The following is a 632-nucleotide window of genomic DNA, read 5'->3' as shown; positions in this document are numbered from 1 at the left end:
GAACAGGGTTCAGAGCTGTTGTACTTAGGGTCGTTTTGAGTTGCAGGCAACTCGATGGCACTAAACAGCAACTACAACAATAACAAACCACAAAAATGTATGAATAATTGTTCTTATTAAACATTTTGTCATTATATTGATTCTAAAATAATTAAAGATAAAAGTAACAGCAACAATGTTTATATGCACATACATTCATGTGTACACACCCCCCCATACATACCCTTTTCCTTCAATTATAAAAATTAAGAGTCAAAATCACCTTGAAAGCACGCATCAACATCAACAAACTATTTCTGATACATGCTGTTGTTGTTAGGTGCTGTCATGTTAAGTATAACCTATAGTGACCCTATGAACAACAGATCTGAACCTTGTCCTATCCTATTTCATCCTCACAATATTTGACAACTTAAGCCTGTTGCTACAGTACTGTGTCAATCTGGTTAAGGGTCTCCCTTTCTTTCACCAAGCCTCAAAATTTCCAAGCTAGAGGTCTCTCTCCAGTGAATAGTCTTTCCTAACAACATACTCCGAATATATGATGTAAGGTGAAGCTTTGTCATTTTTGCCCTAAGGAGAACTCTGGCTGCACCTTCTCCAATATAAATCTATTATTTTGTGTTTTGGGT

This window comes from Elephantulus edwardii, unplaced genomic scaffold, assembly GCF_000299155.1.
Source record: "Elephantulus edwardii isolate Elephantulus edwardi_28Jun2011 unplaced genomic scaffold, EleEdw1.0 scaffold00137, whole genome shotgun sequence".
Taxonomy (NCBI): Eukaryota; Metazoa; Chordata; class Mammalia; order Macroscelidea; family Macroscelididae; genus Elephantulus; species Elephantulus edwardii.
Note: the sequence above shows the minus strand (reverse complement) of the source record.